The 21,330-nt window shown below is 45.5% G+C and overlaps 1 protein-coding gene across 1 annotated transcript in view; it reads right to left on the bottom strand.

The window, feature by feature from the left end:
- The window catches only part of l1cama (L1 cell adhesion molecule, paralog a), a 43,498-nt gene extending 22,849 nt beyond the window's left edge, over window positions 1-20,649 (bottom strand). The window contains exon 1 of the mRNA XM_053424848.1: window positions 20,398-20,649. The gene's annotated coding sequence lies outside the window, so the exon portion shown is untranslated. The remainder of the gene's footprint in view (window positions 1-20,397) is intronic.
- Between the last annotated feature and the right edge of the window lie 681 nt (window positions 20,650-21,330).

Here is a 21,330-nt window from a genome sequence, read left to right on the forward strand (position 1 = left end):
TGCATGTGCAGAAGTCGGCACAAGCACACTCAGAGAGAGAGAGAGAGAGAGAGAGTGAAGCTTGTGATGCACGGAGGGACAGACAGTAAGGAAGGCGGACAGACACACACCCCGAGAGGTCTGACAGGAGAAATCAGACAGATAAAGGGCCATGGTCCAGTGGGCTCCAGTCTGCTGGAGGACTGTGCCACAGAATATTCCAGTCATGTTGAGTCGGAGCAGTAAAGGGGAACACTATAATGGGTGGGCAGGGGCGTGAGGGAGTGAGTGAGTAAGTGAGTGAGGGAGAGGCTGAGACAAACAGACAGGGAGAGAGTGGGCATGGATGGCTGCCATGTAACTGGGCCAACCCAGCCACCCAGACATGCTGATCGCACAGACTGATGTTGCCTGAGACACACTAACACACTTCCTCACAGTGTGCGTGGCGTGGAGCCTCGTGGCCGCTCCATTATCACAGGGGTGAGAGGCACTGACATCGAAGCAGATGCCTGATTTCACTTCTTCAGGGCTTCCGCTGTGCAGCTGTCAGCGATCCAATCCCAGCCCTGTTACCTGCCTCATTGGACAGGGTCAGGGGTCACGTCAGGGGTGGCTGTTTGCAGCTGGGCCGGGATGACCCACCACAGTGTTCCAGAGTGCTTTTAAAAACTGTTATCACCGCTGGGGTGTCAACGGGCACCATCAAAAGTCATTCAATCACTGGGAGACTGCAGAGCGTGAGGGGCTGTGTTGAGATTTTAGGGCGTGGTCCTTTTTCTTCTTTTTTTTTCTTCACACAAGAAAGCCCATGTACCAAACGGGCCAAATCATAATATTAAAATCATTCATGGATTCATGCTTTGGGGCGTTTTGCTCACAAAAACACAAATAACCCAGACACGGTTCAATGCTGTTAGTGTTTCTATCATTAGACGAGTCAAATAGCTGCACTACCATTATGATGTTTACCCCCCATGCCATCCAATAGATAGGAAATTGCACCCTTCCGTCCTCTGCAAAATGTATAATTAACAATAAGTAGACATGTTGGGCGTTGCCAAGGACTTTGAATGCTGAATAGGCTCTCGTAAAAGTGTGTGTGTGTGTGTGTGTGTGTCTGTGTTTGTGTGTGCGCGCGTGTGAGATCAAGATCAAACCCCAAGAGTCAAATCATGTTCTGAGCTTCACACATCGAACTAACCAACTACACACAACACACGTCTACTGTTTGCTTCATATCGTCGTGCAGCTGTGCGAGGAGCTGCTCTATATTGATGAATGTAGCTTGTTTTCTCTCAGCACAGCCTCGACTTTGATCAGACGTGGTGCACTATTGGATTCTACTGTGTGAGTGTGCGTCTTTGTGTGTGTGTGTGTGTGTGTGTGTGTGTTTGTGTGTGCATGTTCAAACATGTGTGCAGGTCTTACGCCCTTGTCATGCCTTGCTTTTAAATATTAACTACCTCCAGCTGCGAAGATGTGTAGGGGGCGAGGATGCGGGATGGAAGGAGGGGGGAGAAAAATAAACGAATACATGCCCCCCCCTTTACCTCCTCCTCTTCCCCCCAGGGTTCGTCTGTCTGGAGGAACATCGGGCTCCACAGAGACAGACGAAGGGACAGGGAAAAGATAGTGATTTGGACATAAACAAAGAGAGCACTCACTCAGACAAATGGACTGATGGAGCTTTAGTAATAGAGGAGGAGGGCAGTGAGCGATTATAAGGGTCACTGGATTGGAAAAATGAAGAGGGGGTCCTGAAGAACAAGGTGGAGCTGGTGGGGGGTCCTGAAGAACAAGGTGGGGGTGGTGGGGGGTAGATGATCAGGCCCCCTACTGAGTGAATTATTCATAGAAATGCCCTTCCTGTCGGCACAATTTGCCCTAAATTCACCCAGATTCATAATTAATTTGCCCCCCCCCCCGCTCACGATACATTTGGCTTGGCCTCAGACCGATGCTGTCCATCTATATACCTGATGTCTTTGGTGTGGCAGTCTGATTCTCTCCCTCACACCCTCCCCTCGTCCTCTCTCTGGCAGGGTCATACTTAATGCATGAGCCTGTTGCAGTGAGACAAGACTCAGACCCACTTTGTCACCGCGGCAGAAAAATACCACAAATCATGTGAAATAATAAGAGCTACCTGTTTCCTCCATGCTCCACGATTCATTTCGTAACACAGGCGTGTCTTTCATCATCCACTGCAGTGAAGATTGCATTTCTCACGAGTGTTTAAAAGCTCAGTCTTATAATAGGAACCGTCCAAGAACAACGAGCGCCCATTTTCTTGTCACCTTTTTATCAGTCTTCTCCATCTCCTCTATCAAGCCTCCTCAGTAGCTGACACTAAAAGCTTTCTGCAGCGATCACTTTTCACAAAACGTTTCATTGTCTCTTTTCCCTCTCCTGGCTTTCTCCTCTTCTCCATATTCAACGTCTTTTCCCCAATTTAATAAACTGCTGTGGTAGCACTCTAGCTTGGTCAATAGGCATTGCGGCCAATTAATTCAATAATCAGGACTTTAATGGAAAAAGGGCTTTACAGCGCAGCGAAAAACCAATATCTCCCTAATGCCGGTACTCTTTCTTTAAAAGGCCAAAAGGAACATGTGTTTCAAGACTGATGATCCATGGTCAACGCCAAGTGGAAATTTACTAGTGGAAAAAAAGCCGCAGAGCCACAGCGTATCTGGAATCAGTGTACCCGGACAGCACATTCATCAATACCACTATTAGCATAAGCTCGGCCGTTAGATACTTTGGCTACTCCCACTGGTGTCATATGCGGAGAGAGAAAGAATGCACGCCATATTTCTATCGGTCTCCAACGCCCTCACCTCTTCGGAGGACTCCGCCTCACCCAACCCCCTCATATTTTTACACGGGTTAAAGGTTGTGATAGGAGTGACACAAAACCGTAGGAAGTAAAGGTTGTCAGAAGAGCCATGAGGGCAACCGCCATCTCTCTCTCTCTCTCTCTCTCTCTCTCTCTCTCTCTCTCTCTCTCTCTCTCTCTCTCTCTCTCTCTCTCTCTCTCTCTCTCAACATCCTGGTTGCCGTGACAACAGGGTCTCCACGCAGCATCCCCCCCTTGTAGATACAAATTCAGTTATTCACACACATGGACACTAACAGGTTTTCCGTATCACTTACATATGCACGCGCACGCACGCATTCAGACACACTCACCACACACGCTTACACATTTGCCAGTGCACATTGACAAGACATAGCAAAAACACATGCATAGTCACACACATTAATATATAAGTGCATATATACTGGATATCTTTGTATCGACATGTGGGCACACACGATTCAAGAAACACCCAGACTTGGCAAGAAGTGTTTAAGTTTTAATCAAAGATTTATGAGGTTAAATCCGGATTTATCCAACTGAACGTTAAAATACAAAAAACAAGTACAAGATTACCAGAGTCTTCCTCAAATCCCCACTCCCTCTCCTTTGTAGACCAATAAACACACTGTCAACCCTGCCACTGTCAAGATTGCAAAAGAAGCCACCTATGGCGTGATTTATTTATTGATGTTTTTCCCCTTAAGACACAATGGGAATGGTAGAATAAAAGAAGTGGTGAATAATTCAAGGCAAAGGGAGTGGACTCATTAAGACATCCGTGAGGGCGGAAAAAAGAGGAGAGGTGAGTCGAGGGAAGTCGGGACGGAGGAAGGAAAGACCGACAAAGAGAAAGAAGGGCAAGACCGGCGGGAGATCAAAGGGGAGGGTTGACAACAAAAAAGTCTGAAAATTTAATAGAATGTGAAAACAAAGAGAGAAAGAGATGATAAGGAAAGAACAAAGAGAGGGGGGGAAGATGGTTTGAAAAAAAGTAAGTGTAAATGATTGAGGAGATGAGAGAGAGGCCTCACCGACCAGTAAGAGCTCTGTAACGATCAAAAACAGTTGTGTTGCACTAATGTAATAGTGTATCATGTTCCCTGTGTGTGAGTGTGTTTGTGTACGTGAGTCCACATGTGTATCAGTGGAGATCAGGCTGTGTGTCAGCAGGTCAGCTAATCTCTCTTGTCAGCTAATGGAGCCAGACCTTACAGATGGAGCGCTGCCTCTTTAGTCCTCCATGCTTCTAGCATGTTAGCCGCTGCTCACTTTGATACACAGCTGATAAGGCAATTGGCTTATGGCTCGGCTGTCAGTCAGTTCTCAACAGGAGATGTATGGCATCGATAAGCAAAGAGACACAAATGGAAAGGAGTGGTAGGTTTGTGTGTTGGAAAAGATAAAGTCATGACAGTAGATTTTATTATTAGACGGTTTAATGGGTTCAAATTATGGGCCGTGCTGTAATATTGATTTTTTCCCATTTCCTTTTAAGTATACTCTCAATGCAATAATTAAGGGGGAAAAAACAGACCGCCAAGATGGAAACATAAATACACCCAACAAGGAAACAAATCAGATCTTTTTAGTCAACTAAATGAGAAACAAATGTGGGCTCTATGTACACACTAAACACATGCACACATAAACATGAACATAAACCCCCCCCTCAATGCTGCTCTCATGCTTGTGGGTATCATTTGCTTCATTAGCAGCAGCATCAGTCACATTCTCTGCCCGCAGCACAAAGCGCGCTAATTACAGACACACCCTAGGTGTGAGCAGAAGATGCGTCGCACACAAACACGTCCTCACGAGCACATTGTTATGCACTCTGCGTGCAGAAGGAACATGCGATGATGAACACACGCAGCCTGTATAGTTGGTTCTCTTGGCGGCTGAATGCTTTAGTTTCTGTACAGTAGATGGCTAATGGTGTTGGCTTGTGTAACGAGGAGCAATCATGACATTATGAAATTATGTGGAAGAGCTATTAGGAGTGACCTTCTCCCTTTCCCCCCCCTGCTTCCATTTAAGCCTCCGACTCAGTCCTACGGTCCCTTCTCCCTCTCTCGTTATCTCTCTCCCTCAGCCTCTCCCCTTTTCTCCTGGATGCTCACAGCCTGGCTTGTGGTTTCTCTTATTTTGATGTACATTTTGACCTTGAGTGCCACTTGTCTTTTCTTCTCTACCTTTGTGAAGACAGAGGATGCTTGGAAAAAAAATGAAGTTCAACAATGCTCCCACGGTATAATGCATCTATTCATCTTTCAAATTAGAGGAGGATGAGATGGGTGAAGAGGAGATTTGATGTGTATGTGTGTTTGCTAGTAATGCCTTCAGGGATCAAACCGGAGCCAGACAGGCCAGCAAAAAAAGCTGACATCAGTATCTGTCAGAGCTAGCCCTGAAACCAGATGCAGAGGCTTAACACATTTGGAGACGACAAACCAGCTCCAACAACACAAACAGTATGTAACAGCACCAGCGGCAAATCAGCCAGCGAGGCAGATGCTGGCACAGCCATACAGTAGCACATGTGTAAGAGCATGAATCGTAATCACTTTACAGTTATTTTTCCAGACAGGTCACATTGTGATTCAGGTAAACCATGCATAAATACAGTGTGAAGCAGCGGAACAGACAGCTATGACCCCTAAGGTTATCTGATGAGCCTCTGTTGTGAATGGGAGCATATGTGTGCACTTGTGTGCATGCCTGTGAAGCATCAAGTGATGAAGAGCCCGGGTTGGGGGAAGGGGACTTTGCATCGGCTGCTGCAGGTAGTGATGTCTGAGGAGGGATTACGCATTCAGTCAATCGGCAAACAGACAGAGAGGAGGAGGAGGAGGACGATGAGGGAGTGGTCCCTCGGGTCGGGTGATAAGTGGCCCATACAGCGATGGAGGACATAGCAACCCGGACTTGTGTCACATGCAAGGACGTGCGGTCGCCTCCGCAGGGAAAAACATCACGCCACGCCCTGAGTAGGAGGGCGGGGGGGAGGTGTATATATGACCTATGACTTCCATCACAACAGGTTTGACTTCTTGAAAAGTAGAAATAGTGAAAATTGTACCCAATCAAGCATCTCCCCCTGCGACCCTCGATGGATAATCAGTGTTGATAATGGATGGAAATTATGATGTCTCTGTTTTCCAGGTTTTTAAGCACTTTTAATAAGTGGGCTATTTCCAAAAAGTCATTTCTGCCCCCCGGTACTTCCCTTCCGAAGGCTTATTGCTAAGATTTGGACTTTGCCTGCACAGGAATTTGTCAAGGTCTCACTAGGTTGGACGTAATCCTGTGTTTTCCACCACTTCAGGGAAATGAGCTACTGGCAGGACAAGGTCACTCATAGTGCTTTGCTAACGCATTTGCATGGAAGGGCCCCGGCGGTTCAATGACTGGGGGGAAGTGGCTGGACTTTTTTTTCTAGCCTGATACTGGGCTTGTGGAGAGTCATAAGAAGTCACACTTGAAGTTACAGAAAGTACATGTAGGCTACAAAGATCAAATAGGGTTACGACTGTGTACATCAGTTCAAACACACATTAACACACTCACTCACGGTTGCATTACTAATAACAATGCAAAAGAGAGATACATTAGCAATTGCAATTTGCAACCAAAACAACCTAAGCATATACCAGCCACTTAACTGACTGCGAAACATATCACTGGACCCGGTGCTGCGCATCTTCAGAATTATTAACCAGGAAAGACAACAACAGCATCTTAGCAATCCCATTCACTTTGTTAAAAGATGCAAAAGCAGCACTTCCTCTTAAGTGCTCCATCTAATCAAATACAAGGTCTTGTGGGGACGAGGCAGGAGATGTAAGGCCAGTAAATGTCTATGTAGTGGAGTTTGTATGGACGAGAAGGAACAAGAGAAGGAGTGAGGAGAAAATATCAGATATTGAAGCTCTTTGGAAAGAGTTCAGTCTCATATTGATGTAAAAAAAAAAAAAACATCCCAGAGGCACATAAAGTGCAGAAGATTTTCTCTCTCACTTTGTTGGAGCACAACTACAGTTCATGTACTGTAACTGCTAACAGTCGGAGTGAGCAGTGCTATTGATTTAGTCTTTTGTCCAGTATGGAAATCATTATTCCTTCATGCTGTGTTTGCACTTTGCTTTATTTTATTCTTTGCTTCACGCTTGACTTCAAGTCAATTTGTTGATTTACTGTACAACATCAGTAATGTTCACATAGTTCTAAAGTCAAGGTGAAAATCTGTATCGTCATTTTAGAAAATTGCTGTGCTCCGAACCAAAGGCCAACTCTGCACGGGCTATGTGCATTGAAGGGGATACACAAGAAGTGGTGAATGGTTCTTTATTAAAAAAAAAAAAATCAATGTACAAATCCAGATTATTATTAGTGTGTTCAGTGACTCAGAAGCCTACGCCCCACTGGAGATGCTGCTTCTCTCTTCATTAGCTTGGGTCCCATCTCTCTGTAGCATCACCACACACAGGAAGACAGCAAAGCTCACATATGATAATGAAAGAACACACACACACACAAACACACACACACACACACACACACACACACACACACACACACACACACACACACACATACACACACACACACACACACACACAGCAGACAGAAGGTTGGTTTGGGTAATTGTTTGGCGAGACAAGTCAGTTTAAGGACATTTGCCTGCCATTCAAATGGGGCCGAGTGAGGATAAAAGACAGCAGAGAGACATGGGAAAAAGAGTTTGCATGAAATTATGGCCGATGGACATTATACATGGGTGCAGCTTAATTGTGCATGCCACCTGTGTGTGTATGTGTGTGTACTCATTTTTGTGACCACTCAAGGACATTTTCCCGCATTAGCACTGACTTCATCAGGACCAGTGAACCTCAAGGGGGCCAGAGCCTGGTCTTAATGAGGCAAACCTTACTTTCTGAGGTCCTGGTTTAGGTTAGGTGATAGATGTGAAGTGTGGTTAGGTTAAGGCGAGGGTAAGACATGAATTAGTTAGAGTTAAGGTTAGAGATGAGGTTTTGGTTAGGCTGTCGACAATGGATAGAAGTCAATGCAGAATCCTAAAGGGATAGCTGCGTTGACCTGTATATGTGTGTGTATGTGTGTGTGTGTGTTGTGAGAAAGTGTGAGAATGTGTTCACTTAGGATGTGACAGGTCAGGCCTGTCTCATTTTGTTGTAGTATGTGACGGTGTGTAGTATGTGTACAGTATAGACTCCTTGTGTGTGTGTGTGTGTGTGTATTTGTGTATTTGTGTCTGTGTGTGTGTGTGTGTGTGTGTGTGTGTGTGTGTGTGTGTGTGTGTGTGTGTGTGTGCGTGTCTCTAGGGTTAGGTGTCAATACCCCTGGCTCACTTTCCTTTTCTCAACCCGCTGTCACCATGACAACCTCCTGACACCAGCTCACCCGCACACAGCAGATATTTCCCCCCCATCCCCCTCCCACATGTTCGTCTCCCTCACCCCATCCCCCCACATCGACCCCCCCCCCCCCCCCCCTCCTTCCATCATCTATCTGTACTTTATACTCTCAACCTTCATCTCAACTCCCGTGTCTCCAACTCTTGCTCTCCCTCCCCATCTCTGCCTCTCTCCGGTGCCCTGTTATGTCTACATGCTACCCACACATAAAAGAGCTCCGTCTCCTCCAAAACTCTTTTATTTGCACTCCTCTCTCTCTCTCTCTCTCTCTCGCTTTCACTTCTTTTCTCTATCCTCTGCTCCCTGCTGATTGTCTCTCACTCCTCATATCTGAAACTCAGAAACTCTCTCCTTCTCTCTCCCTGAACTCCGTTACCTCACCCCTCCCACCCCATAGAATGCAGCTTGTCTTTTCCATCTCTGCCCTGCACCACATCTTCATAACAGCCATGCAGCCAAGATCCTACACAATGCAATTACAGGTAGCATTCTATCAACCTCTGCCATCAACTTTCATCAAGCCTGAGAGGGACTGTCCAGTCTAGGGGGAAATTTGCAGGCTGGCACAGCATCGATACAACCCCACCCCCTCCCGCCCGAACCCTAAGTGGCCGACTAACTCCCATCGCATCTGTTATCATTATCATCAGCAAACCATTTCTGCTTTGTAACTAAATCCAATCATTACCAATGGACTCCACGGTGGAGATCTATTTGAGGCGGAGCGGCTTGCGCTCTCCAAGAGAGGTTGGGCCAGGCTCCATCAAAGGCTGCAGTGTTATCTGAGGCGCACAGCCACGTCTCTGCTGCAGACCCTCGTCGTCTCCGCAAATCCCCCTCCCCACGTCTCTACCCGGCTCCAGCCCGTCCGCACACCACTGTGTAGTGGTGCAATGAGATCAAGGACGTGACATTTTCTGGAACGCACAGCAATTTTCACAAGGCGCAATATGAAAGAGAGTAAACAGACAACTTGTTCCATCCCGTCTGTGTTTGCATATGTCCGGTGTGTTTGTCGATGTGTGTGTGTTTGTGTGTGTGTGTGTGTGTGTGCGCGTGTGTGTGTGTTGGTGTGTGCGTCATCTCCTGTCAGACATTCAAAGGCTGTGTATATCCGGTATATCTGTCTTTATTTTATTCCAGGAGGAAGACAGAGTGAATAAGCAAAAAAATCTGGATGCTGTCCCATTTCTTTTTTTATTGTTTTGCAAAGCTCCACTTCCCCCCTCTTCTCCTCCACCATCATCCTTACTTCCCCCCCCACACCATCCTCCTCTTCTTCCCGGGGTATTGCCCCGTACTCTGGAGCCCCAGCTGTTGCCAGAACTCCGCCGTACTCTCTCATCTCGCTTTCAGTCACGTTGTGCTTCAGTTATGAGTAAAGACAGATATTCCAGTGAGAGAGAGAGAGATAGGGAGGGAAAGACAGATAAAGGAAGAGAAAGGCCACCGAGATGCAGAGGAAGCTGCGGTGACCTTTCCCTGCGGCTACACAACCAGCTGATGAGCTTCTCATAGAGAGTCAGGCCAACCGGGTCTGACAATGTATCCGGTACAAACCCACTGAACAAAGACGCCTGTGGCCAGCTGCTTATCCCGTATTTAAATATATGAGCAACACACACCTGTGCACACCTTCTCGTGGCAGTTTTCTAGTTCACCAAATCCCCTGCTACAGTCGCAGATATCTAAACCATCTGCAACCCATGAAAGCAGAACTGAAAATCCTGCTGATCGTGCTGGTACTTGTATATAGGACACCCGTACAGTGTGTCGCCAACTCCCACCAGGTAGTCCTAGCCAAACAAACACAGTTTTTGCAGCACCTCATTTTCCACACACCTCAGACACCTTTTGTCCTTCATCCAAACTGAAAAGGAGAACTCAGCTTTTCTGGCACACACGAAACAGTGTGTATGGCAGCTGCACAGCCAGGAAAAAATCTCTGTCACTGACATTCCCCGTTGGTATGTCTGTCCCCTTCTGAACCGCAGGCTGGTCAAGTGAGCGCTCACTGCACGGTCATAAATAAAACACAGCCTGTCTGGCCCACTGGATGGAGGAGGGACGGAAGGAGGAATGGAAAGACAGAGGGAGGAGAGGAAAAACAAGAATTACGAGGGTGTAAAAAGGTGGATGATTTACTGGGATCCACTGAGAATGAAGCCATCGCCTCCCTCACTGCGTACTGAAGGCACATCTACTGTTTGTGTTTGGGGTTGTGTTCCTCCTGTATAATTAGTGAGTTACTCTGTACACAGCCTGAGAGGATGCAGGTGAGCTGAATATGTGTGTGTGTGTGTGTGTGGGGGGGGGGGGGGGGGGGTCTGTGTGTGTGTGTGTGGCAGGTGTGCATCTGCCTCCGCACACACTTGACATTTTAATCACTACAGGATCTTTGTCCTTTCCTATCCCTCTCTGTCCCCTGTATCCCTTTGTCTTTCCACATTGTCTTTCTATCTTAATCTCCACACTCTCACACTTACTGCCCGTCGCCCTGAGCAGGATCACGCTTTAATGTTACAATCAACTTTATTAAACCGTCAGTGCTTTCTGTCTCTCCTTCCTCCCCGGCCACACCCAGTTATTCAGGCCTGGAGGATGAAGTCATTTCTCTCTTCATCTTCCTCTTTCTGCTCAATGAGACACCTGCACCCCCCCACCCCCCCCCCCCCCCCCCCCCCCCCCAAAAAAAAAAATCCACCTGTGTTTTCTCTTGAGGTTTTGCATCTTTTGTCTGTTCCTCATTTTAACAAGGCGCCTCACCCGGCATCTTCACTTCGCTGCCGGTCCTCTCTCTTCAGCACAGATCTCAACAAATGATCTACACAAATATCTCCACCCGAAAGTCTGCCCCGCGAGTTGGTCCACAAAAACACATTCGCTTAATTCTTCCCGCTGTGCAGCAGAGCGCGATGGCTGATGTAAACAGACAGTTTTATAAGCTAAATATAGAGTCTCATTATTGCAGATTGGGCCCTGTGCGAGGTTCTCTGTAGCGCCATGCCCAATTACCCCTGATCAATTCAGAGGGCAAACTCGGCAAAGAACTCACCCAACACCAACCTGATTTTAAAACACACACACAAGTCCACCCTCCCGAGAGGCTAACAAGAACAGATCCACAGACTACATCCTCTTCAGGTGCCTGGTGTGTGGAGCGTGGAGCGTGGCCTAATTTACTCAGGCTACGTGCAGATAAGGATGGATGATGAGGGAGATGTAGGTCATAAGTGGTAAAGAGAACAACAGAATAGGTTATATAAGCCCATGTGTCGCTCTGTGAAGTCTCTGTGACATGCAAATTATTTGCAACTTGGCATAACAGATATAATGAGACATGAGACATCCCAAAATATTCGAAGAAAAAGGCTCACGTGGTTGCCAAACTGAGAGATGTTTATTTCCTCAGATCAGAAAGGATGGGAAAGTGGGAAATATGACTAAATAAGTAAAGTACACTCATTTCAATGCAAATTAATGATTGTGGTAATGTTAAAGTCCCCCAATTGTGAGAATAAAGGTTTTAAAACTTTAAAAAAAATACCCCTGTTTGCCTTTCATATGATAATGAAATGTGAAAAAAACATATATGTTAGTATTTCTGTGTATTTCCACCTTAGCACCAAAGTAAATGAACGCCAACCTAGAAACAAATTTATTTCACAGTCAAATGTGTAGAAAATACTGCGGATCAAAGTTCATCAAAGTTCATCAAAGTCGAACTCCACATGAATCCACGCTGCCATTTGCATCACCACAGGGAGAAAATGATTTATCCGCCGCCACGCTTACCCTGATTGGAATTGATTGGGAGGTGAAGAGTCTGCACGGGATATACGTTTGCGTATGTATGACCAGGCCCTGAGACAGCCCCTGTTTGTGATGTCACAAGCCTAAGAAACCAATATCTGTCAACGTGTGGGTGGGGCCCAGTAGCTGGAAGAGGCCCCTCAACCAATGGTGAGCTGTGAGGGTGGGAAGACGGGGGGGGGGGGGGGGGGGGGGGTAAGGGTGGGGCCATGTTAGCATATCCCTGTATCTCAGTTACAAGATGAGGAAAGAAGGTTTACATTCACATTTAAGCCATGTTAAGGCCATGAGGGGAAATTATTCCTCGTAACAAACATTCTGAACATGTTATCTTGAGGAATAAAGAAGAGCTGAAATAAACTACACAGAGTGGGACTTTAAAAGAGAACTCTATGGACAATAATAATGTTGGTTTATTTCACGGTTTAATAGTGTTGGGTGAACACTCCGAATTATTATAACTTTTCATATAATCATAAATTGTTTAGGCTAGTTTAATTTAAAATGTAATTTATCAAAAGCTAAGATATTTGAAAAGTTGTTCCCCATCAATCTCTACTGTCACTCTGCAGAAAAAAAAACACGGGCGGAGAGAAATATGTTTATTCTTCTATAAATATATACGGTTATATTACTCATTAGACACATTCAATCAAATGTCCTCATATGTATTATGTGAGACGAGGATGCACCTTCAGCAGGGGAAGGAAGCGAGCCGAGACAAAACAATCAACTCAAAGAGAAAACCCCTTAAAAAATCTCATTCATCTCCACTGCTGTCTGACATTTCTTGACTCCTTGACATTTTCTCTTTCTTTCTCTTTTCCTGAATCTCTCTCCTGCTGCTCATAATCAATTGTCCAACTGTGTAGCTTCTTCTTTTTTTTTTTCCACAATCCTCTTTGTCTCCGTGCCTCTTGTCTGACATTACCCTGTTTTAACCCCGCACGCCCCTTGTCTGCTCTCCTCCAGCCAGCGCCTGCACGTGTGCGGTGGGTGTAGTGTGTAATAGGATGGCACAGTAGGTGAGATTAAATTAGGCCAGTGTATGGGGATTACAACCCACTCAAAAACTGATCCCCTCCCACTCTCTGAAATCCAACCCTAATGAATATATCATGGCTGACACGGCAGATAAAGCGACTGCAAGCGCCAACAATCACGGCATCACGGAGACAGCGATCACCGACAGCCCGGCTCCGTGCATCACCTGCGAGTGCTTGAGGACACTGTGTCTTTTCAAGTGTGTCTGGATGCTCGTGTTTCATGCCCCATCTCTTTCAGTTATGGTTAATTCAAATGAAGTGTAAGTTTAGTGAGGGGGAAGAGCCAAGTGGAAGGGAACACAAATCAATACACTTAAATGTAAACACTCCAAATGAATGGGTTCAAAACAGTATCAAACCACATTGTATTTCTCATGTGATAAAATGATGTGCGCCGCTCAGTCAATGTCAAACAGCACACTTACTCTGATGCCTCAAAAGACACACACACACACACACAGTGAGGGCGCTCATTGGCCTAATGCATTTCCTGGCTCCTTACCTTAGCATTAATGACATTACATCACATTTCATTTAGCTGATGCTTTTATTCGAGGCGACTTCCAATAAGTGCATTCAACCATGAAGGTACAAACCCTAAACAACAAGAATCATGTAAGTACATTAGCTTCAAAAAGCCAAACTACAAAGTGCAACTTGACTTAGACAATCCTCTTAGCCAAGGTGAAGGAGACGTGTCTTTAGCCGGCGGCGGAAGATGTGTAGACTTTCTTTTGTCCAGATGCCAATGAGGAGCCAGTTCCAATCATTTGGGAGAGGACAGCAAACAGTTGGGAGTGGCTAGGTGTCCCTCGCAAGTTAGGGTTAGGCTGATGCAATAACCATCATATCTAAACTAAAGCTAAAACAAACCCCAATCCTCGACCTAACATTAACCTAAACCTAATTCTAAATTTAACCCTAGAAGCATGTCTTAACCCTTACACAGTCAATTGAAAGTGGGTCAGAAAGTGTGGACTGTCCAGAATGTCCACACTCCGTAGGTTTGAGGCTCAAAAAGGTCCTCACAAAGAACGCTGTATAAGTACAAACACACATACACATACACACACACACAGTGTATGCCTGTTTTCCTGACTAAGTGTGTCCCAGCTGCAAGAAACCAAACATTGTTTTCTATTTTTTCAGTGTAATATATTGTGTTCATCAACCAACCGCTAAAGTTAAGTGTTTCCAGACTGAATTTTCAAAAATGTTATGCAACATCATTTGATCAGTAAAATCTTGGGTCTGCTTCTGAGAGGCGTCAACAGACTGGAAATGCTCTGGCATACGGCTCAGCATCAGAATCCAACCCAGGCTTTCCAATGCAGAAAAAAATGTTTCTCTCAGAGGAGAACACGTTTCTCTGAGAAAGACAGAAACATGTTTCTCTTTGCGCCCTCAGAAAGAGAAACACGTCAACTGCTCGGCTGTGATGACACCTCAGTGCCTGAATGCAAATGTCTTTTAAGAGAACTTTCTCAGCTTGGGAGAGACAGTGACTTGCAGCCTCCACACAAAGCATCCAGCCATGCCTGACGATTACAACCTGTATGACTGGTGGCCAATTACTGCTGTTCTATTAACTGTCTAAATAAACAGTATTGCTAAGTTAAAGGGAAGCAGTTAAAGCGGTGGCAACAGAAAAAAAATTTGGGCCAAGATGAATGTCGTACAAAATACATAAATATATGGAGTGTAGAGAGTAGAGGAGGAAACTGACAAGATAAAAAACATGGAGCACAGATCAAGAATAATTTCCAACAGTATTGGAAAGGCCTGTCAAAAGCTCAGCAGAGCAGTGTGATGTAACTTAAAGCAAAGCAACAGTTCTGAAGTAGCCAACCATGCCCCAAAGATTCATTAAAAATGCAGCCAGCCTCACAGCAACAAATCAATAAATTAGTAACCCAACGCTGTCATGTCCCTTTAATAACCAGCCAGTGCAATGTAATCAAAACCAGAGTGCCACAGTGACACAGTCATTCCCCGAAGTGGCAAAATATGGTCAATGGAGTCTGAGATGTTGTCAATATTGCCAAATCGACTTATTGGGTAATATCAGATGGTGCTACATTTGCTATAATGGAAATTGCGATGATCACAAACACACACACACACACTAACAAGGTGAAGACAATACCACCTCTGCTGACCAATGATTGAACACATGACAACTCCCAAAATATGAAGCCCTCTGGTGGAAGGTGTGCTTGTCCAATCGCGATTCAATCTCAGCAAAGATGTTTCATGCCATTTTAAAGGCATCTAATAACTAATTAAAACAAAACTTCAGCTCTAGATTATAGAAAAATAGGCTATTTGTAAAATGACTACCATCAATAACAGCAATTAGAATATATTCATTTCTTTAATTTAAGAAATATGTCTAATTCTATTTCTGATCAAATCTTTAGGGACTCTCAGACATTTCAAAACATTAAGAGGATTTTGACAGGGATAAGACTTAAGCTCCTCTATTTTGAGGTAAAATAACCAAGGGCTTTTTGTGACAGTTAAAATAAAGTATTAAAAATGTACTTTGAAGCAGAGAAGGAAACACATATCTTAACTTCTAAGCTATTCATACCCAGAAGCCATTAAACTCACAGACTTAGCTTTTGTATCTCAACAACGCTGCCACGAGACATTTGACATCGTCCTTTACAAACGACAATAACCCAACATTGATTAATGTAGGTTACAATCCATTCATTCATGGGGGCATCTCGCACTGGTTCCGCTGATGGCGAGTCATGCACGCACAGGCTACCAATACACAGAGAAGCATCTCTGACAATCCACAGAACACTTCATAGAGACGAAACATGCAGTCGGGAAAAACAGTGGACAGAGGGTCAATTTAGTCCAATTATATCCAATGATGTGGACAATAAAGCGTCTTTTGATAGAGCTGACCGGGTTCCAGGAGGAGTGACGCTGAGGGGATTTCTGTGTGTTGCCGAGACAAAGAAATAATTTTGTCAGACTGAAAAAAGACGAGGACAGAGTCAAGGAGGAAGAGAGAAGGACGGACAAGGAGTTTCATAACTCCTCTCATTCATATTCAACCCTGTGTGTCCGAGCTTTATTGCTTTGCTGCTTTCCTGTCTGGCTCAAAAACAGGGCACACTGGTGACATTTTACTCACAGAATTGGAGGACTTTTTGCAACATAATTATAAAACAAAATGATAAAGAAATTGATTATATAGGCCTTTAATGTCCTAATAGTTGTCCTTGGATATTTGGGGCCTCCAGTTTGGTTATTGGTTTGGCAGTAATTAATTTCTCTCCTGGTAGGACACAATATCCGCCACAGGGTTCCACATGTGCAATTTTAACCAGCAATAACACGTTTGTTTCTCGGGGGGATTCGACAATTCCCCCTCTCTCATACCATCACTTCTGATAGCTGTAATAAGGTAACTCACTCTCCCAAATTAAATTCATTTCCATACACGACGCCTTTATTTCTGGCCCAGTCGCCATCGCTGGTTCAATGGTATAATCGAGTTGGATTTATGAGTCTTTGTCTGAGAGCCTCTTTCTGGGAAAAGCTAATAGGAGCGTCAGTCATTATTTTGATTAAGATGTGTGTCCACCACTGCGTGAATACTGATAGGACAAGGGAAACCAGGGAGGTGCACGGCGAGAAAGATATAGAGAGACAGAGGCAGTAAAGGAAAATGGATTAACGGAAGTTTGTTCTTGCAGGAAGCTGTCTAAGGAGAGCGAACAGGACTCTTAAGTGATGACTGGAACAAGGTGGTGCAGAGCCATTACCATGACGATGCTCTCCCACTTTATCATCCATAACAGCATTCATCTTCCCACCATCACCATTCACCAACCTGCTCTTTAAATCAGTCCATTTCCATCTTAAGATTTTCCTCCCTGCTTATCTCATTTCACCTTTTTTTTTCTTTTTACAAATGTTCATCCTTCCCTCTCGCTGGCCTCCTTCCCCTTCTCCTCATTTCTCTATAATGATTTGCCCATGGCGGGCCTGTCAATCCATCTGACCCTTAGCTCCCTAAATCACCACAATGTATTCTCCACCAAACCCTGACAGCATGTCTACACGATCCCCCCCACTTGACACCCAGCGGGCTGTCTCCCATCTGCACAATCTAAATCAAACAGCCTCCGAGCTGCAACCAGGGAGGGGTTGAGGGGTGGAGGAGGCGGCAGCCGACTCGGCATCTTGACATCATCCTAAAGGTGCATAAGCAACCGCGCGCACAAGGGCAGGGCTTCGAAAAAGACACACACACGCTGGAAGACAACAGGAGGGAGTTCGCTCGTGAGCTTTTTGAATCAGCGCTCGTGTGTTTGTCACTTTACAAAGGCAATTCTCAAAGGAGGACAAAAAAGAAAGCAGAGATGAAACAGTCGCTCTTGACACTTTGAGATAGTTCTCTCACTTATCAACCCTTATTTTACCCTGTTTCTGCGTGTAATAGCTGAATCCCCAGGAAGTGCAGTTTGTGGTCTTTGATCAGCAGCAGATGCTTAAGTAATCAGGACAATGAGGCAACATTGGAGGATCTGTAATTTAGCGCACTGCAACAAGATCTCTGTGGTGTGTGTTTGTTTGTGTGTGTTGCAGAGGTTGTGCCCGTGTGAGTGTGTGTGTGTGTGTGTGTGTGTGCATTTATCTGTATTCGGTGAGCGGGTTGGCAAAGGTGGCCCGAGGCTATAACAGGTGGCTGAGGAGCGAGGGGCCAGTGCAGCGCTGCTCTTCCCTGGAGTTGCTCCTAACTGGCAGATTGAGAGCAGATCACTACTCTCCTCCTACACAACACTAGCTCTCTACTTCCACTGCAGGCCTCCAGCCAGTTGGAAACAGGCCAGTCTCCGACGCTACCATTCCATAAAACATAATACAGCAAAAGCATAAATATCTGGTCATACACTGCACTGCTTTTGTCTCACAAATGCCTCTGATTGCAATCAGATGTATTATTTGTGGATGGATTGTGTGAAAATCCTCCTTTAAATCTTCCTTTGCCACAGCCCATCCTCCCTTGCGACCTTGCCCCTTCATATATCCTCACTGATCCCTCCTTTTCCTTCTCTACTCCCTTCAGAGCCCATTGCAGAGATCATGCATTAAAGGATGCAGAGTGCTTTGCTTTTCAAAAGGGAAGGCCAGTGTCTTCTCCTTCACCTTTATCTTTTATATGTTGCTTACCCCACCCCACCCTGCCTGCTCTCTCTTTTCATCGGAGATCTGTCTCTCTGTCCCTCTCTCTCGCTTCACATAAATCCCTGTTTCCATCCATCTCTTTGACGGAACAGCTCAATTAACCGGCCGGCGTCAGAGGGGAGATTACATTCTGCACCATACTGTAGCGAGGGTAATCATAGACTCCAAGTCTCGCCAAGCTACTCTGACAACAACCTCGCCTCGACATCAGCAGCTCACAGCTCGGCCTGATCCGGCGGCCACGGCCATTCAAACCCCACTGCATTAAACAGCATGATAATGTGACCAGCAGTGGGTCTCTGGAGCATTGCTGCCATGGAGAAGATACACACACGCACACACACGTACACACCATCTTCAGCAGCAGCTGTATCCTGATCTATTGTGTGTACGTGTGCAGTTCAGCGTGTTCATGGATGTAGTACAGATGGTAACAAGTCATTGTCAGGCACAGCGCCTTCGCACCCCTCCAGTCCCCTGACTATGTTCATCCGAGGGAAGCTGCAGGCTACCGAGCCATGGAGGGAGGGAGAGTAAGAGAGCAAGTTCACTACAGCGCTAACACACACACACACACACACACACACACACACATATAATACAAGAAGATACACATGTTCATCTCTTAGTATAAAATATGAGAATATGAACAAAGATGTACTCACTCACAAAGCACCACATAAATGCATGAACAACAAACCTTTAACAGCTGCCTTCGTCAATACACTTTTCTACATCATTAACACAACTGGTGTGTGGAATGTTGTCTATATTCTGCTGCTGATCAGAACAGATGTGCAATAAGCCACAAAGACAGTAGCCAGCTGTGTGGCATTCAGCCAGGTGAGTGCCTCCTTTTCATGGGCACACCTCCACAGCCTGCTGTGTGCACGGCCCCACCCTTATTTTCCTTTCCTCTGACATCTCCTTCCGCATCTCTCTCTCTCTCCCTCTCTGTCTCCTGTTGATATCTCAATCGTTCTTTCTTTTCCTTCTACCAGTTTCTTTTTTTAAACTCCTTCATTCTCTGTCTTCCCTCTGGGGTGTGTGGTTTAAGGTTACCCATTGCTCTGTCTTTGCGAAGGCCAACCAGACCCGTTGCAGTCTGCTCTGCTGTGCTGTTCACCATGTAGCTTGTGGAGTTTCCTCCTCCACATCAATGAAAATCATAGCAGCAAATTTGCAATCATGAGCCGCACTGAACATGACGCTACTCAGCTATTAGCTGGGGGAGGGGAATGTGGAAGAAAACGAATATTCATATTAAAGTAGCAAGGGAGAGGGGGGAGGCCAATCCAAGCTGATAATTGTTGTGAGAAATTGTCCTCAGTTTACAGAAAAAAATGCAAAATATTAACTTCAAAGAGCAGATTTTAAGTAATTGCATTTAATGGTCAGATATTGTAGAGAAAGACTTTTTTTTCCTCTTGATATAAGGTGATGCAACAGATTTAAAGCCCCTAAAAATATTCTTGAATCATTTGCGCACCTAATTTCAAACAGAAATCTTAACTTCATGCAAATCAGACATTAAAAGAAAGAAAATGTAAAGCAGTGTTATATTTTCATTATGGGCAATTAGGTCTTCAGAGAGGCAGTTCAATGAGACTGATGTATATTCAATATTTAGAGAAGCAGACCCTGTTGCATGCACTGCACTGAATATTCATACGGATTTAAAATAAAACACTAGAAAAGAAAAACCCTTTTCTCTAAAAGTGTTCTGCACCAACAGGTTATCCACGACACCCGGCTTTAATACACTAGATGTCTTAAGACAGCTGCAAGTGATAAATGTGCCTCACACGTCTGTCTAATTTGATTAAAGTGTTGAATTAGTGGTTTTTTCTAAACATTAACACGGCTGAGAATATAAGCAGCTTAAATTTCCATGACCCTGTCGTCTTTTGCTGCAAAGATAAAATGAAGCAAAGGTGTGATTCCATAACAATCCATCTCCACCTACAGGAGCCTAATTAGTCCACAGTCCCTCTCTCTCATGGGATGACAAACTGTTCATCCCGTCACAAAAACGTCCTCTTACCTCCACGCTGATGCTCGATCCTCCGGCAAGTCCCGGCGTCCTCTTTTCCTGCCTCTCTTGCTTATCTACTTGTGCCTTTGCGTCTTCCTCTTCTCCTTCTCTGTGAAATTGATTGTGCACCTCTCCTCTCTGCTGATGCTGCAGTGATAGAAAAAACACACCCTCCTCCGGCCGCTCTCTCTCTCCACCCCTCCTGACTCTCATTGGCTGCCTGTTAGAGGTGACATCACCCCTCTTCTCTGGCTGCCTGCCTCCCTCGGTCCTCCTCCTGTTCTCTCCCTCGCTCTCTCCTCACCTCAATCTCTGTGGATCCTGGCCATTCCTTTATTGGAACTCCCTCCCTCGCCTCCTCTCCTCCTTCCTGTCCTCTACCCCCCCCCCCCCCCCCCCCCGCCCCCCCTCGTCTGTCCTCGTCTGTCCTCCTCTTCCCCCCTGCATGTGTGTACAGTGTGGATTTGTATAGGTCCAGCTGCTCTTATAACTGCACTTACATTCAGCCAGGCAGTGCCAAGAATATTAATGCACACTTTACATTAGCATAAAACACTCGGGCACCTGTTCTCCCCTTTGCTTGTCTCTGTGAAATAACGGCCGTGTGAAGTTTTGTGTTAGTTCTCGACGCTCCACTGGCTCAACCTTCATCTCTCTAATTCATCGCGCCGCTAAATCATCACCTCCGCTTTAGTTCATTATAGTCAAAGGCGTGACTGGGGATGAACATTATGTAACAGTGGTTAATAAAAAATGTGTGAGGAATCACTGCCGTCTCTTATCTGCGTCTGGGGGTGGAGGGTGGAGGGTGATGGTGGTGGGGGGGGGGGAGGGGGGTAGCAGAGCTGCACTGATTTCAGGGTAATAAAGGCCTCAGTAATCCACTGGTTGTCTGCCAGTGTTTGTTGATGTGACATGATTAAGATGAAATTGCGAAACGTC

The sequence above is a fragment of the Pleuronectes platessa genome, chromosome 6 (assembly GCF_947347685.1).
Source record: "Pleuronectes platessa chromosome 6, fPlePla1.1, whole genome shotgun sequence".
Lineage (NCBI taxonomy): Eukaryota > Metazoa > Chordata > Actinopteri > Pleuronectiformes > Pleuronectidae > Pleuronectes > Pleuronectes platessa.